The following is a 16,116-nucleotide window of genomic DNA, read 5'->3' as shown; positions in this document are numbered from 1 at the left end:
TTCCCTCTTTTTACTTTTCGTCTATAAATTTAAATTTGCATCAATCTAAAATGAACCTTGGATGACTAGGAAGATCTGGAAGAGAGAGAGAGAGACTGAAGCTACATGAGGAGGGAGGGAATAAATGGTAAATGGGACCTCACTTGAGAGGGCAGAGGGATGGGGTCCAGAGCCCTCGTGGGCCTTGGATGCTTTCCCAGGGTTGCAGGAGGGAAGAAGAGGTGTCAATGGGTATTAATGTAGGTGAGTTTGCAGTGGGGGCATATGGGGGAGGGGGAGGAAAGTAATCAGGGTTTTTTTCCACTGTATTTAGTTTGCTTTATTAAGAACATCATGGGGCCGGCAGGTGACGCAGCTGTTAAGTGCACACGTTCCGCTTCGGCGGCCCGGGGTTCTCAGGTTCAGATCCCGGGTGTGGACATGGCACCGCTTGGCAAGCCATGCTGTGGTAGGCGTCCCACGTATAAAGTAGAGGAAGATGGGCACGGATGCTAGCTCAGGGCCAGTCTTCCTCAGCAAAAAGAGGAGGATTGGCAGCAGATGTTAGCTCAGGGCTAATCTTCCTCAAAAAAAAAAAAAGAACATCAATAGGTTTGAAATGAGCAGCTTCATCTTCCCCAGAGATGGATAATATTCTTCTCTTCTCACAGAGCTCTGCACAAGAGTGAGAGAAAGTATGGAGTGTGGAAGGGCTTTCTGAACTGGGAGCCATGCAGTTCTGACAGGGGATAGGCGTTCATTGAAAATATCCAGTTTGACCTGATGATAGGCTCAGATGATGCCAGGACTCAGTGATACAAGCTCAGACCTAGTGATGACCCTTGGGGGGGTCCCAGGTACAGGGGCCATGGCCTGACACTCCCTTTTCAGAGTGATTCTACTGTAAGTATCAGAGGTCTATTATGAAGTGCCCCTGGGAGCTTAGAGATGAGAGAATCAGACTGCCTCCCACAGTCCAACAGTAAAATGAAGACACAGAAGTGCAACTGGTTGGGGGGGAATGGACCCCAGGCCTGCAAAACTTCACCACCCTCGGGCCAACGGTCTTTATAGGTTGATACGTCACAGGGCATTTTGGGCCCAGATGATATTTGTGGAGATAACACTTCCACTTCCCAGGTCTCTCAGAAGACTGTTTGCAGCTATTTGTATTTGCGTGCGTGTGGAAGATGTGTGTGTGTGCACATGCATGCAGCTAGGGTGTGGAATTTATCCACTATGTGCAGACGTTCAGAAAAGAAAGGAAGGAAGAGAGGTGGAGGGTGGACAGCATTCTTCATCTTCTATTCTGCTTCCCAGTGGAGCTGAGAACAAAAGGTGTTAAGAGCCCTCAATTTATTTGTTTTTTCAAAGATTGGCACCTGAGCTAACAACTGTTGTCAATCTTCTTTTCTTCTTCTGCTGCTTTTTCTCCCCAAATCCCCCCAGTGCGCAGTTGTATATTTTAGTTGTGGATCCTTCTAGTTGTGGCACGTGGAACGCCGCCTCAGCGTGGCCTGACAAGTGGTGCCGTGTCCGCGCCCAGGATCCAAACCAGCGAAACCCTGGGCTGCCGCAGCGGAGTACGCAAACTTAACCACTGGGCCATGGGGCTGGCCCCAAGAGCCCTCAATTTCTAAAGGGAGGTGCTAGAGTAGCTATGGAGAACATGCTAAGTGGGGACCAAAAAACCGGCTTCCATTGCTATCTATAGAATATAAAAGAGGCAGGTAGATAATGGAGAGAGAGTGGCCAAGAGCAGGAATTTCTTTGAGAGGTGCTGTGTATTTTCTCCCCCTGCCGACACACACCTCCAGTGAAGTGAGGGGGGCTCCCTGAGAACCACTGAGAAAATGTGACAAGTGTCTTCTGGAGTTCAGGGAGCAGTTGGAACAGATGCCTATTCCTTCCTCAAACTGAAGGCAAGAGGTTGGCTAGAGGCTGCCTGAGGAGAGAAGGCTACCACGGGAGCAAGTTGGGCTTCCACCAAGCCAGCAGGTGAGGAAACCCAGATACTGTCCTCGGGACTGGCCAGTAGTGATTGGGTTGGCTGAAGTGTGTGCGTGTGCACATGTGTGCACGTGCTTGTGTGTGAACTGGAAGCCCATCCTCGATGAGCACAGCAAGGAGGGCTGCTGGGAGATACTCCATTCTCAGTTTCTCCTTCAGAGAGTTCCAGCTTGGAATGGCCTGTAGACTTTTTTTTTTTGAGGAAGATTAGCCCTGAGATAACTGCTGCCAATCCTCCACTTTTTGCTGAGGAAGACTGGCCCTGAGCTAACATCATGCCCATCTTCCTCTACTTTCTATGTGGGACGCCTACCACAGCATGGCTTTTGCCAAGCAGTGCCATGTCTGCACCCAGGATCCGAACCTGCGAACCCCGGGCTGCCAAAGCGGAACGTGCATACTTAACCACTGTGCCCCAGGCTGGCCCAAGCCTCTAGACTTTTAACCAGAATCCTCTTCTGCCTCCAGAATTCTCAGGGGTGACTAGAAGGAAACGTGGTGCCTCAGAGCCAAGGCATTTCAGCAGCTTCTCCTCATCTTGCAACAGTCGTGTGGAAATATTGGGATGGTTGTTGCGCCAGCCTGGGCGTGGGATTGAGGGACGTGGCCCTTCCTCACCTCCACTCACCTTGAGGCTCCAGGATTCCTGCTGTCCATCACCAGTTCTCTAGCCTGTTATCCCTGGGCAGAGAGATAAGGTAATGGAGCAACTGCCAAAATTGCCCAGTGCTGGGTGCCGGAGCTGAGAGGTCTGCTACAGACAGAACCCCTGCCTGAGGGGCCAGCCAGGTGGTGTAGTGGTTAAGTTTGCACCCTCCGCTTCGCTGGCCTGGGGTTCCCAGGCTCCAGATCCTGGGCGTGGACCCGTGTACCACTCATCATGCTTTGCTGTGGTGGCATCCCACACACAAAACAGAGGAAGATTGCCACAGATGTTAGCTCAGGGCCAGTCTTCCTCATAAAAAAAAAAGGAACCCCTGACTGAGCTGAAACAAGCATTAAAGATGTGGGAAAAGTCATAAATTACCACACTTCAAAGAGAGAATGTGAAGTCTCAGCACCATCCGGAGAGCAGACTGCTTAGTTGGTTTCTCCACCCTCCTTGGAAGATTTTATAGAGCCCATGGGCCTGAGCCCATGTCATGAATCAGGCCTCCCTTGTCAAATCAAGACGGGATGCAGGTACATTATTAGGCCTTTTATTCAGAAAGAGCTGGGATCTTGTGTCAGCAGACCTGGATTCTAAGCCTGGTGTGGGGCGGAAGACATTTCCTCTACCTGCTCTGGGTCCTTCTGGCTGGACATAGAATTAAATTCACATGAGACAGAATAACAGGAGAAAATTAAACAAAGCTTTATAACATGTATACACGGGAGAGGCTCAGGCAAACTGAGCAACTCACCAAAATGGGGGAAGCTCTCACCTTAAATACCATCCTCAGCTAAAGACAGAGGAGGATGTTGGAGGTGGGGGGAGTCAGTTACGGGAAGTTACCAAAAAAGCACAGTAAACAAGAGTCAGGTTATTCTGCAGACTTGAGTCCTTGCCTTCTGCATTGATTAAGAGTTTCTAGAGATAAGGTCATCCCCCTTCTTCCTGCTACAGAGAGGGAGACACCTTTACAGATGGAGATTTCCTTTACAAATGTAAATGTCTCTTAACAAAGGGTAGGTAAATTCTACTTTTCAGAGTTTTGCCTGTCTGCAGTTTTTAAAAGTAACCAGCCCAAATTAATCCTCATGCCAAAGAGACATATCTTCGGGTGGCCAATTCCAGTCCCCTATACTGGCTTTATCACTTATCAGCTGCAGGACCTTGGGTGTGTTTGTCACTTCCTCTCTCTGAACCTCACTTTCTTCCTCCTTGGAGATGATCATGTCTGTTCTAAAGGGTTGTTGTAGGAATAAAATGAGATAACATATGCAAGTCACTTGCACAATGTCTGGGAAACAGCAGAGGCACACAAATTACTTTCTTTCCTTGTCAGCTTTAAGCCAGACTCCAGTCTCTAATAGCATTCATGGGGCAACCACTGCTGGTTCGGAGGAGAGAGGGAGGGAAGGTTTCTGCTCCATGCTCTTGTAATGCTGCTGTGATGATGGAGAGAATAGGCATGGTTCCTCGCAGCCTGCCGCGCCCAAGGGGGAATGCCATGTGCCTGCAGAATGGGTGGAGTCGAGTCCACATGGGACGCCAGGGGCCAGGTGTGATGCAGGGTAAGAGGTCAAAGCAGAGGGCAGACAAAAACCCACAACCTGAAAAAGACTTGGCTCAAGACCCTCTCCTCTAGGGCCCCTCCCCGAAACTTGTAGTATCCTCTCCTGATCTCCCAGCTCCAGTCTCATGCCTCAAATCCACCTTCCACACTGCCCTGAGGGGGCTTTCTGAAACACTAGCCTGTTCATGTCACACCTCTTCTTAAAACCCTCAGTGGCTCCCTATTGTTTGGAACTGTGATTGTCAAATAATGGATTATGACCTTTAGTGGGTCATGAGATCAATTTAGTGAATTATAACCAGCATTAAAAAAAAATTGAGTAGACTAAATATCAGCCTCAATCACATGAAAGCATTGTTTTGTGAAACATTTATTTCAGATTGTTTTATTTATTTTATTTATTTTTTTTGAGGAAGATTAGCCCTGAACTAACTACTGCCAATCCTCCTCTTTTTTTTTTTTTTGCTGAGGAAGCCTGGCCCGGAGCCAACATCCGTGCCCATCTTCCTCTACTTTATATGTGGGACGCCTACCCAGCATGGCGTGCCATGTCCACACCCAGGATCCGAACCAGCAAACCCCCGGCTGCTGAGAAGTGGAACGTGCGAACTTAACTGCTGCTCCACCCGGCCGGCCCCTCAGATTGTTTTAAATGTAAGCAAGCATTCTAAGTGGGAATTTGAGTCCCCCATATTTGACATGTTATTTAGCCTAGTTTTTTGTTTTTTTTTTTTAAGATTGGCACCTGAGCTAACAACTGTTGCCAATCTTTTTTTTTTCCGTCTTCTTTTCCCCAAACCCTCCCAGTACATAGTTGTATATCCTAGTTGTGAATGGCTCTGGTTGTGTTTTGACATATATAAATTTTAGCAACTTTGTATTGAGGTATAATACATATTCAGGAAAGTGCACAAGTCTTAAGTGTGTAGCTTGGTGGATTTTTACATATGCATACTCTCATTTAGCCACCACCTAGATCAAGATGTAAAATATATCCCGCACCCCAGAACGCTCCCTCACTCCCCTTCCCAGTCAAAACTACCCCCGCTCCACCCCCTGAGAGATAATCACTATTCTGACTGCTATAATCATCAATTAGATTTGCCTGTTCTTGAACTAAATGGAATCAAAGAACACGTACTGTTTAGGGGTTTAGCGTCTTTAACTCAATATTATGTCTGAGATATATTCATGATGTTGCATACGATTGTAGGCTGTCCATTTTCATTATGGTATCCCATTGTATAAATACACCACAATTTAATTATCCATTTCGCTTGTTGGTGGACATTTGGGTTGTTTCCAATTTTTGGCTGTTATGAACAAAGCCCCTGTGAATATTTTTGAGCATGTCTTTTTGTGGCTATACCTACTCATTTCTTCTGGCCATACTTACAGGAGTAAAATTTCTGGGTCATGGGGTAGATGTATGGTAAGTATTAAAACTGCCAAACTTTAAATCTTTTGCCAAAGATTTGCAAAGTAGTTACATTGGAGATTTCTATGTACGTATGTCTACATATACATATGATGTATACAGTCATGCGTCGCTCACAGGCACGCATTCTGAGAAATGCATCAGGCAATGTTGTTGTTGTGCGAACATCATAGAGCGTACTTGCACCAACCTAGATGGTACCGGCTACTACACACACACGCTGTATGGTACTAATTTTATGGGACACTGTCGTATATGCCGTCTGTTGTTGACTGAAACGTTTTTATGGGGCACATGACTGTATGTATATACACATATGGTCCAGGTGGTCACGTAAAATGATTTTATTTTTATGGGTCTTAGTAAAAAAACACATTTGAAAGCTACTCATTAGACGAGAAAGCCAAATGCCTTAGCATGCTTACAATGCCATGCTACTTATTTAATTAATCTACTTCTTTCTATCTCTACTGCCTCATCTCCCACCCACTCTTCCAGTCTCTTCTCTTCGCCTGCTTGAAAACTCTTTTTCCTCTTTTTTGTTTATGGACTCCTACTTGTCCCTGAATATTCATTTCAAAGTTTAGTTTTTCCAGGAAGTCTTTCCTAATCACCCCTTTCTCCTCTCCCTTTCTGCCCTTTTGTAACCTGTGCATCCCTCGGTCATAATGCTTAGTACCTTGTACTCTGTCTCCTACCAATTTCTTTCCTTATGTATGAGCTCCCTGAGGGGAAAGCCGTGATCCACCTTTAGAGTCTAGGGTGAATATTTGTTCTTTGCCTCCCTGCCTCCATTGTCCCTTCTTTCAGTAACAGCCTCTAGTTCTCACCCAGGGAGGTACCTTTCCTGCTCTCTCACTCCAGGTAGTTCAGATGTGATCTCATCCACCTGGTGTCAAAGATGTGCTTGTGATGGTGTTCTTGATTCCTCAGCATATCTCGTATCCTTGGCCGCAGAGCTTGGTTGCCTAGCTAGTTGGAAAGGGCCTTGGGGGACATGGACCACATTATCTGTCTTCTCCATCCCTTGCTCAACCAGTCGTCTCTAGCCCATTAAATACCAGGCACTGTGCTAAGCGCTTTACATTTACAGTTTCATTTATTATTATTATTATTATTATTATTTTGAGGAAGATTAGCCCTGAGCTAACATCTGTTGCCAATCCTCCTCTTCTTTTGCTGAGAAAGATTATCCCTGAACTAACATCTGTGCCCATCTTCCTCTACTTTGTAGGTGGGATGCCTGCCACAGCGTGGCTTGATGAGCAGTGCTAGGTCTGTGCCCGGGATCTGAATCGGCAAAACTCAGGCCACTGAAGCAGAGCGCGTGAACTTAACCACTGCACCACAGGGCTGGCCCCTACAATTTCACGTAATTTTCACAACAGCTCTATAAGATGAAGGTACTGTTATCATGCCCCATTTACAGATGAGAACTCGGGCTCGAAGGGGTTAAATAGCACACAGCTAATGCACTTACAGAGCTGGGATTTAGACTAACAGCTCAGGGCTGCCTTTGTATCAGTGATAAAATATTAACCTTTTTCTCTCTTGAGAGCAGGCAGATGAAGAAAATAATTTGCACTTATGGGTAGGTTTTTCACAGGTGTTGCAGGAATAGCTCCTTACTTTTCTCTCAGCATTTTAATCCCATTGTCTCCTGGCCTCCACTGTTTCTGATCAGTAGAAAGCTGTATTGCAGTTGTGTGTCTGTGTGTGATGTGTCCTTTTTTTCTGGATATTTTAAAGATTTTTTCCTTATCTTTAGTCATCATTAATTTGATCATGATATACCTATGCACTATTTTCTTTGTATTTATCATGACTGGGGTTTTCTGAGTTTCTTGAATCTGTAGATTGAATTTTTTTCTATTGAATTCACAAAGTTTTCAGCCATTATTTCTCCAGATATCTGCTTTCTGCCAAATTTTCTCTCTCCTCTTCTTCTGGGATGCTAATGGCACATACATCAGACTACTTAATGTTTCCCGTTGAGGCTCTGTTCATGTTTTACAAGTATTTTTTCACTCTGTGGTTCAGCTTGAATAATTTTTATTTATTTGTCTTCACTTTACTTATACTTTCAGACTATCCAGAAAGCTGTTATCTTATCTGTGAAATTTTTTATTTCAAACATCATATTTTTCAGTTTTTGGCTTACTTTTTAGAGTTTTCTTAACTATCCTGAAATTTGCCAGGTCTTCAGATGTTATATTCAGCTTCTCCTGTAAGGTGAATATTTTAAACATGCTTATTATAGTTATTTCAAGGTCCTTGTCTGCTAATTCCGATATCTGATTCATCTTTGCGTCTGCTTCTGTTGACTATTCTCTTGATTGTCACATTTTCTGCATTCTTTGTATGCCAAGTAATTTTTGTTGTGTTTGTTTATTTATTTTTGTTTGTTTGTTTGTGTTTTTTTTGAGGAAGATTAGCCCTGAGCTAACTACTGCCAATCCTCTTTTTGCTGAGGAAGACTGACCCAGAGCTAACATCCATGCCTATCTTCCTTTATTTTATATGTGGGATGCCTACCATAGCATGGATTTTGCCAAGCAGTGCCATGTCCACACCGGGGATCCGAACCAGCGAACCCTGGGCTGCTGAGAAGCAGAAGATGTGCACTTAACTGCTGTGCCACTGGGCAGGCCCCAATTGTGTGTTTATTATATGTAATACACTCTAGAGTCTCTTGATTCTGTAATCTTTCTTTGGAAGGTATTAAGTTTCAACCTAGAGGATGGTTAAATTGCTGACAGACCACCTTAACCCTGTGGAAGCTTAGGTTTAGCCTTTATTGGAGTTGGTCTCTTTCAGTTTTGTCCTTATTCCTAGGTAACATACCTTCCTCTAGGATGTGGTCCTTAACTCCTAGGGTATGACCTTGAAAGAGTTTCAATGGAAAGGCCAAAGTGTTACCAAGCTTCCCTAACATGGCAAGACTTGAACTCCAAACTTCGCTCAGCTCTTTAGTCTTCTTGCAGTTGCTTTTCTCTGGGTAACTTAGAATCTCACCCTGGATATGAACTGTTTAGCAGTCAGCCAAGAATTTGAGGAGAATTGGTACATACATTTTTTTTTTCCTGAGGAAGATTGGCCCTGAGATCACGTCTGTGCTCATCTTCTTCTATTTTATATGTGGGATGCCTGCCACAGCATGGCTTGATAAGTGGTGCATAGGTCCATGCCTGGGATCTGAACTGGTGAACCCTGGGCCGCAGAGGCGGAGTGTGCAAATTTAACCACTATGCCACTGGGCCGGCCCCGGTACACAGATTTTACAACATCCCTTCTGTGCTTCCCTCATTTACAGGATTTCTCCCTTCAATTTCTAGTCCCTCCATCCCCCGTGCACACTATAAAAAGGGATGTGTCTTTAGGGGATGATCTAGCTAAATGTGGTTCTTATGGGCCGGCCTGGTGGCGCAATGGTTTAGTGCGCACGTTCTGCTTCGGCCTCCTGGGATTCGCCGGTTCGGATACCCGGTGCGGACATGGCACTGCTTGGCAAAAGCCATGCTGTGGTAGGTGTCCCACATATAAAGTAGAGGAAGATGGGCACGGATGTTAGCTCAGGGCCAGTCTTCTTCATCAAAAAGAGGAGGATTGGCAGCAGTTAGCTCAGGGCTAATCTTCCTCAAAAAAAAAAAAAAAAATGTGGTTCTTACTCAGTGGGCTTCTTTCTTTCAAAGGTTGAATCCACTCTGTTTCTGCCTGCTTTTGATTGTGGTCCCAGTTCCTTAAAGCAGGTTTTTATCTTTTTTGTTTTGTTTGTTTTATCCAGAGTATATAATTGTTATATGTGAGAGGATTAGTTTGATACAGGCTATTCTGCTATTACCAGAACCAGAAGCTCTTCCTCACTTTTCTTCCTACCATCTCAATACCAGTTAATACGGGAGAACTGAGAAATGAAGAAAGCAATGAAAAAAGCCCCGAGAGAGACTCACCAGGGCTAATACGAAAGAGGCAGTCTGACATAATGTTAAGAACATAGACTATGGAGCCAATCTTGGGTTTGAATCCCAACCCTGCTGCTTATCAGCTGTATGAGTTTACGCAAGATGCTCAACCATTTGGGACCCTCTAATCTTATCTGCAAAATGGGAATAATAATACCATTTTCATGTTTTTCGGGGGGGGGGGGGGGGGGGGGGGGGTGAGGATTAATGAAGTGCTTAGCACCAGAGCTGGCACGTAATAAGGCTTTATGCAAAGGTAGTCACTACTCATTAGAGAATGATATGTTCTTTCGCAGAGGGCTTCAAGGGGAGGGGATGGGGCTAGAAGAGCCTCTTTTTCCAGACAGTAGGTGGGTGCCTTCTACTGGAACTACTGGGTCCGGAAGTCTCTGCCTCCAATTGTAGACATTCACAGTGGTTTGAAAATAAGCAAAGTCCCAAACCTCTGAATTTCCCTACATTGTTGGTAACATCATCAAGGGCGAGAGGGGCTGAACCAGACCTATCGATAATTTTAAAGGAAAAGGACAAAGATGATGGAGCCAGACAAGAAGCTGTCCAGTGCTACATATCAAGCGCAAAGGCAAGGAGAGGACACCTCCCCCCAAACCCTCCTCCAATGCGGGTCCCTTCCCTGAGCTCTCCAACCACGTGAAGGGGCCTTAATGACCAAATCCAAGCATGTCTGGCGGGTTTTTATTGAGGTAAAATTCCTATCATAGAAAATTCCCATTTTAACCATCTTAAAGTACATAATTCAGTGATTCCAGTACATTCATGATGTTGTACAAACGTCACCACTATCTCATTTCAGGATATTTTCATCTCTCCAAAAAGAAACCCCGTAGCCATTAAATAGTCACGCCCATCCCCCCTTCTCCCAGGCCCTCCCAACCACTAATCTACTTTCTATCTCTAAGGATTTGCCTATTCTGACAATTCATATAAACGGAATCTTACAATATGTGTTTTTTTGTGTTTGCCTTCTTTCACTTAACAATGTTTTCGAGGTTCCTCCGTTCTCTGGAATTTTTTAGATACTCATTTTTATATAAACACTGTGTCTAACTTTTCTCAGTTAACTCCTTCACGGGGGTGTCCTATGGGGAACAGGGAACTTTGATGAAGTGAGGGTGGGGGGTGCACAGCAGGTGGGGCACATCGACACACTTCCGTTTGACAGGTTTCTGTTTCTGCACCCCATTGCCAGGGCTCCCCAGGAGCTTTGGCGGGAGCGTCTCGGTTTTTCTACCTGTCCCCTCACCCAAATGCAGTCAAAATGTTGATGTCTTTTAAGCTGCCCCATTAAATGCAACAAGGTAATGTTTAGGAGGAAGTATCTGTGTTTTAAAGTCAGATGTGGATTTGAATCTCACCTCAGAAACTGCATATAGTTTTGGGGAACCCCAAAGTAGAGGAGACCTGTGTCCACCTTGCAGGCAGAACCTGGGAAAGGGGCAAATACCCAGAGATCTTCCTGTGCCATAACGTAGCATGAAAGAAGTAGATGCTGCATGCCATGTCCAAGTCAGCCTTGAAGAGTTCCCAAAGCCCTGTGTGGTAGGGGAGCGATAGAATGACTTTTCTGTGTGTCTAAGAAGTAGCAAGCAAGGGGGTGAACAGCCTTAGCTCCACTTCATTTCTTATGGTCCCAGCATGGCATAGGGGCCACCAAGAGTTCCCAGATATCCATGGGGAACAGAGAAGCAGGATAGCATAGAGAACCTGCAGACCTGGAGAAGGCTTGCTGGAGAGACAGGGCAAAGGGAGCCACGACAGATATCCAGAGGACGTCTGAGCAGCTCGCAGAAATACACAAAGACAGCAAGGCACAGACAGCTGCGCAGGATCCGAGACACCTAGAGTTTAGGTGTGATCCTGGAGAACGGGAGCTGCCGACGCTGAACTGAGATTAAGTTTTTGCGATGCAGCCGGATGGGGCCTCAAAACAGGAATCCAGTTCAATTTAGAAAAGGCTATGTACATTTTTAGCACTTCTGAATAGGTAAGCCAAGAATCCTAAATTTAAGAAAAAAATTTTTCCCCACTATACTTCCTTCCATTTTATTTCGTTTTATGCTTCTGAAGTAGGTAGGGCCTCTCTCTTTAAAAACATTATCTGTCAGAGAAAAGAGCCCGTGACTTAGCTGATGCATCAAAGAGGCAGCTTTGAGAGGCCAACCACCTGGCTCAGGGCTCGGTTTGTCAGCTGAAGCTCCCAGGGAAACTGCTGCAGGCCTTCAGCCCCAGGCTTTGTACTGGGGTTCACTCAGACTCATCCTGTGCCGTCCTAGAGGCTGGCTCTTATGAAAGCTCCAGCTGCTCGGCTTCCTTCCTCATCCCCCTCCTCCTCTTTTTTCCCTCCCTCTTTTCTTTTTTTAAATTGAGGTGAAATTCGCATAACATAAAATTAACCATTTTATAGTATACAGTTCAGCGTCCTTTAGTACATTCACATTGTTGTGCAACCATCACCTCTATCTAGTTCCGTGGCATTTTCATCACCCCCAAAATGGACTCCCCACCTATTAAATGGTCACTTCCCATTCCTCCTCCCCCAGGACCCTGGCAACCACCAATCTACGGCTGTCTCTATGGATCGACCTATTCTGTGCGTTTCACATAAACGGAATCATACAGTATATGACCTTTGTCTCTGGCTTCTTTCCTCATCCCTTTTGTACCTTTCAGTCCTATCTCTTCTCCCTGCAGCTTTGGGGCCCACCCAAGCAGTGCCCCAGGCATTTCCAAACTCCGTTTTCCAGGAATTAGGCCAGAGAAAGAAAAGAAAGAAGGTCAGAGGGCGTGGGGGTGGGAATTAAATCGGCTTAAGCAAAAAGAAACCCAGCAGTTTCTAATCAGGTCCCAGCAGCTGAATTTGGTCTGGAGGCCAATTATCTCAGGCCACTAGGTTTTAAGTACCTCGGCTGGGGCTTCTGAGCCACGCCATGTGGGGGACAGGCTTTCCTGGCTCCTGACTTCAAACAGATGCTCTGTACCCATGGAGGAAAATTGAGTTGTGAAAAAAATGCAGCCCGGTTGAGGCTGTGGTGTGGGCTTTGCACAGAGCTGTATTTATAATCAGGCAGAAAAGCATGGGGAAACAGCTATAGGATCAAGTTGCCCCTTACATTCCAAGTGGCTACACCTGGCCCTGAGTACCGGAGACACACATCGTAAACGTGTAGGACACGTCAAGTACTTTCCTGATTCATATTGCTGCAGGGTTCTGAGACCGTAAGTGGAGGAAATTGTAGGGGGAGGAAACTGGAGGTGGTGGAGCCTCTGACTCTGTGTGTCTGGTTAAAGAGCTGGCTGGTGATGTATTGCTGGCTCTCTGGTTTCTCTTTCCGGCTTCAGTGATTTTCTGTAGAGCGAAATGCCTACCTTCTTCTGTTCCCCGAGAGGGTCGAAATAGGGTCAGAATTATAGAACATGTTTTGGGCAGACTCCCTCTGGGTTTTCTTTATGCAGGATGGGCTTATTTATATCTTGATCTATGCAGGTCTGTCCACTGATGTATGATCTCTGAAAATCATACAGTGCCAATGCCTCTCCTCCCTCTAACATCATTTACAGCCAGGAATGTATGACCTTGGGTAAGTCATTTTCCCTTTGAAAGCCTCAGCTTCCTTAGCTGTGAGTGAAAACAGATTAGGTACTGGGTTGAAGAGTGTCTTCCCCAAACTTCATATCCATCCAGAACCTCAGAATGTGACCTTATTTGGAATTGGGGTTTTTGCAGATGTAATTAAGGTAAGGATTGAGATGAGAGCATACTGGCCTAGGGTGGACCCTAAATCCGAGGAGAATGTCCTTATAGAGACAGAAAAGGACCCATAGACACACAGGGAAGAAGACCATGTGAAGAGGAGGTAGGCAGTGTCAACTCTGACTATAGTGGAGCCATTTTAAAATGGAGTCAGAGCTGACTTTCTAGAGAAACTGCTTTGCTCTTTTGAACCTTGGACTGGGCCAAACCTTTGGACTGGGCCCAAACGGCAGTTGTTTTACAAGCAATTGTTTGAGAAGTCAGCAGAACAGACATCCTGATCACAAAAGACTGAGGATTGCGGACTTTCTGAAGACAGAATCAATCGTCAATCAATGTTTAGCCAAGACTAGCTGTCTGCCTCCAACTCTAGTTAAAATTCTTTGGGGCCAGCCCAGTGCTGCAGGGGTTAAGTTCGAATGTTCCACTTTCCCCGGTTCGGATCCTGGGTGCAGTCTTATGCACCACTTGTCAAGCCATGCTGTGGCAGGCGTCTCACATATAAAGTAGAGGAAGATGGGCACAGATGTTAGCTCAGGGCCAGTCTTCCTCAGCAAAAAGAGGATTGACAGGAGATGCTAGCTCAAGGCTAATCTTCCTCAAAAATAAAAAGTATTAAAAAATCTATAAAAAAATAATAAAAAATTAAATTCTTTGTAATACAACCTACCTTCTTTTCCCTTAAAAGCCCCTGGCTTTTGATGAGGATTTTAGGCCGGTTAATTTTAAAACTGCAGATGAGAAGCAGGCTCCGAGGACTGGAATTTTGCTTGCCCTTTTGAGAGACATTTGCGTTTGTGAAGGAAGGGGGGATGACCTTGTAGGGACCTGAAATTGGCCACCCCAAGGTATGTCTCTTTGGCATCGGGATTGTTTGGGGGCTGATTGCTTTTGATAAACTGGGACAGGGAAGGAGGCTCTGGGGAATGGAACTTGCCCTTGTTGGGACACATTTACATTTGTAAGGTAAATCTCTATCTGTAAAGGTGCCTCCCTCTCTGTACCAGGAAGAAGAAGAGAGATGACCTTGTCCCTAGAAACTCTTAATGGGGAAGGCAAGAACTTAAGTTGGTTGCTGTCTGGCAATCTCATGTAACTGATTTAGGGTGGTGGCTTCTGACCTTTACTTAATCCGATTTGATTCTTGTCTAAAAGACATGGGATCACCCAATGACCAGACCCCACCTGCACTGATACCGTTTTAACTTTTTTTCATGTTCTTTCCTTTGTCTTGTAAAGAAATGACCCACATACCCATGCCTTATAAAATTAGCCCTAACCCTCAACTCGGGGCAGCAGCAGGAGCTCTGACTGCCTGTGGGTCTTGTCCCCACGCACCAGCTCTGCCTGCCCATGGGCCCTGTCCCCATGCCAGTGGGGGCAGCAGAAGTGGCAGCAGCAGCTGCTCTGCCTGCCCATGGGCCCTGTCCCCATGCCAGTGGGGGCAGCAGAAGCGGCAGCAGCAGAAGCTCTGACTGCCCATGGGCCCTATCCCCATGCTATTCCATACTATTCTCTAAATAAAAGAGCACTACTGCCAGATCTTGAGAGTCTAAGAAATCTTTCTTTCGACTCCTCGGCTCACCGACCCCGCATCAGCTTTTACTACAAGCATGTATTTAGAGGGTTGGAACTTTTGGCTCTACCCCCTGACCCCCAGGGAGGGGAGAGGGACTGGAGGTTGAGTCAATCACCAATGGCTAATGACTTAATCAATTACACCAATGTAACGAAGCCTCCAAAAAACCCAAAAGGATGGGGATCGGAGAGCTTCTGGGCTGGTGAACACGTGGAGATTTTGGGAGAGTGGTACGCTCAGAGAGAGCACGAAGCTCCACACCCTTTCCCCACACCTTGCCCACTGCATCTCCTTCTGGCTGTTCCTGAGTTATATCCCTTCCTAAAAAACCGGTAATCTAGTAAGTAAAATGTGTCTGAGTTCTGTGAGGTGCACCAGCAAATTAATCAAACCTATAGAGGGGGTCGTTAGTGATGCGGGGTCGGTGAGCCGAGGAGTCGAAAGAAAGATTTCTTGGACTCTCAAGATCTGGCAGTAGTGCTCTTTTATTTAGAGAATAGAATAGCATGGGGACAGGACCCATGGGCAGTCAGAGCTTCTGCTGCCGCTGCTTCTGCTGCCCCCACTGACATGGGGACAGGGCCCATGGGCAGGCAGGGCCGCTGCTGCTGCCCCCGCTGGCATGGGGACAGGACCCATGGCCAGGCAGAGCTGGTGCGTGGGGACAAGACCCACAGGCAGTCAGAGCTCCTGCTGCTGCCCCGAGTTGAGGGTTAGGGCTAATTTTAAAAGGCATGGGTATGTGGGTCATTTCTTTACAAGACAAAGGAAAGAACATGAAAAAAAGTTAAAACGGTATCAGTGCAGGTGGGGTCTGGTCATTGGGTGATCCCATGACTTTTAGACAAGAATCAAATCGGATTAAGTAAAGGTCAGAAGCCACCACCCTAAATCAGTTACATGAGATTGCCAGACAGCAACCAACTTAAGTTCTTGCCTTCCCCATTAAGAGTTTCTAGGGATAAGGTCCTCTCTCTTCTTCTTCCTGGTACAGAGAGGGAGGCACCTTTTCAGATAGAGATTTACCTTACAAATGTAAATGTGTCCCAACAAGGGCAAGTTCCATTCCCCAGAGCCTCCTTCCCTGTCCCAGTTTATCGAAAGCAATCAGCTCCAAACAATCCCGATGCCAAAGAGACACATCTTGGGGTGGCCAA

Source organism: Equus quagga, chromosome 7 (genome assembly GCF_021613505.1).
Source record: "Equus quagga isolate Etosha38 chromosome 7, UCLA_HA_Equagga_1.0, whole genome shotgun sequence".
NCBI lineage: Eukaryota > Metazoa > Chordata > Mammalia > Perissodactyla > Equidae > Equus > Equus quagga.
This window is presented reverse-complemented; position numbering follows the sequence as displayed.